Consider the following 2,507-nt stretch of genomic DNA (forward strand, 5'->3'; position numbering starts at 1 on the left):
TCTGATGATGCAGCTCTTTCCCAGTCCTATTTTGAGAGTCTTCTAACCTATCCAGACTATTCATAAAATTGCATGGTAATGTATCCAACAGTGTTTCTTTGCTATTCATAAGTTTTTCCCTGGCCAATTCTTTGAGAAGTGGATGGCCTCCTTCTTCTTCCTAGTCTGTCTCAGTCTGTAAGCTGGGCTGATACCTGGGCACCATGTGCATCCAGCTGGGTTAGAAACACCAGTGGCTCAGCCTCAAGACTCACATCAACACATCATCACAGTAGGAGAAACTGACAGACAAGTTTGTCTCCCTGTTAGAAACCTCTCCTGCCACCCTTATCTGGGTCCCTGTGGCTGACTCCTTGCTCTGTCCTAGTCCCCGGGCCTATTCTTCTCCTCTCTCCCATTCTCCTACCCTGCTGCATTGGGGTGTAGCCTGGGTTCCTTCTCCTTACCTGGATCCCTGCAGCTGACTCCTCGTCTGTCCTGGTCCCTGGGCCTTTTCCTTTCCTTTCTCCCGCTTTCCTGCCCTGCTTCTTTGGGTGTGCCTGGGTTCCCTCTCCTCACCTGGATCCCTGTGGCTCACTCCTCATCTGCCCTGGTCCCTGGGCCTTTTCCTCTCCATACCACAAATGGAATGGCTTAAACAAACAGGAGTTTATTCTCTTACAATTTTGGAGGCTATAAGTCTGAGTTCAAAATGCCAAGCTTTAGGGGCTGGGGGAAAACCCCTCAACCTTGGGCTTCAGCTCTGCCTCCTGCTCCCAGCGCACTGGAGCTAGAGGCTTTTCTTCACTCAGATAGCTGCTGGATGCTGAGGCTGACGCGTCCAAGGTTGACAAATAAAAAGGCACAGTCCCGATGTTACTACACCACATGGCAGGCCATTAATTCAAGTCCATTAAAAGTCCCAAGATGGGCAGAGCATGTCAGGCTGCTGTACAATGACTTGGCTACATGCAGGGTTCAAGTTCGCCATAAGCTAGAGACCAGTCCCAAAGCTGCTGCTTATATATGGGAAGCATACTACAACCTTCAGGAAGCTACTGGCTGCTGAGGCTAACAAGCCCAAGGTTGACAAACAAAATGGCACAATGCTGATGTTACCAAAGCACATGGCAGGCCATTAATCCAAATCCATTGTAAGTCCCAAGGTCGGTAGAGCATGGCAGGCTGAACAATGGCATGGCTACATGCAGGGTCTAAGCATGCCATAAGCTGGAGACCATTCCCAAAGCTGTTTCTTGTATATGGGAAGCAGACCACATAACCAAAGGCAGCTACTCAGCTGCTCAAAGTAGATTCCACCATGGAGTTGATTACCAGTCTCAAAATAGGGAATACTACATCCAGCTGCCCAGCCACTCAACCAGGCCTAGCCAAGTAGACACACAAATTTAACCACCACAATTCTATCCCTTGTCAACTTGGCACCTGTACAGATCTTCAGTGGGTGATATCTGTACAGATCTCTTCACTGGGTGACTCCAGTCCCCTAGTTCCTGTGTGGTGACCTCACCCTCTTGGTTTGGCAGGCCCTGTTCCTCTCCCTTGTGGGCATGGCAGCCCTGCCCTTCACTATTGTGCAGTGGCTTGACTCCATCGCACTATCTCACATGAATGAGCAGCCCCACACTCCAGAACCATGTTGGTGAAGGTCTGACTCTTTGAAACCTAGTGGGCTGTGGTGGTTCCACCTCCAAAGGCTATGGTCCTACCCTTGAGTCTGAGGCAGCTCTGCTTTCCATTTCCTTGGACTCTCTGCTTCTGCCGATTAATTTCAAAGGCAACCACTGTGCCAGAAATCTTCCTGCCCCAAAAGCATTCATATTTCTTGCTCCATGGGCCAGCCAACCTGCTACTCCATTTTTTGCTGGTCTCTACTACTACTTAATGCCTGAAGGCAACCCACTCCATCAGGAAGCTGCTTACCCAATGGTACCTGGCTTTCTCCTCCGTGGGCTGGTAAGCCTGTTGCTGTTTAATGCTGGTCTCTGGGCTCTGCTATTGCCATTTCTAATGCTGGTCTCTCAGCTCTGCTCCTTCTGTCTCTCATGCTGATCTCTTGCTTCTGCTTTTGCTATCTCTTATGCCATATGCCAGGGTCTCTCTGCCAGGGTCTTGGGTCAAGGATGCACTCCACTCCTGTTTCCACATTTTAGGTATCTGTCAGAGTACCACCCCACTCTCTTGGTACCATATTCTGTTCTGGTTACCTTGTGCCACTCTGACAGAAATATACCACCAATGGGATGGCCTTAACAAACAGGAGTTTATTCTCTCATGGTTTGGAGGCTTTAAGTCCAAGTTTAAATGCCAGGCTCTAGGGGCTGTGTGAAAGCCCCTTGACCTTGGGCTTCAGCTCTACCTCTTGCTCCTGGCCCACTGAAGCTAGAGGCATCTCTTCACTCAGGCAGCTACTGGCTGCTGAGCCTAACAAGCCCAAGGTAGACAAGTAAAATGGCACAGTCCCGATGTTACCAAACCACACGGTAGGCCATTAATGCTGAACAAAG

This window comes from Orycteropus afer, unplaced genomic scaffold (genome assembly GCF_000298275.1).
Source record: "Orycteropus afer afer isolate SDZICR_OR568_19922 unplaced genomic scaffold, OryAfe1.0 scaffold00063, whole genome shotgun sequence".
In the NCBI taxonomy this organism is placed as follows: Eukaryota; Metazoa; Chordata; class Mammalia; order Tubulidentata; family Orycteropodidae; genus Orycteropus; species Orycteropus afer.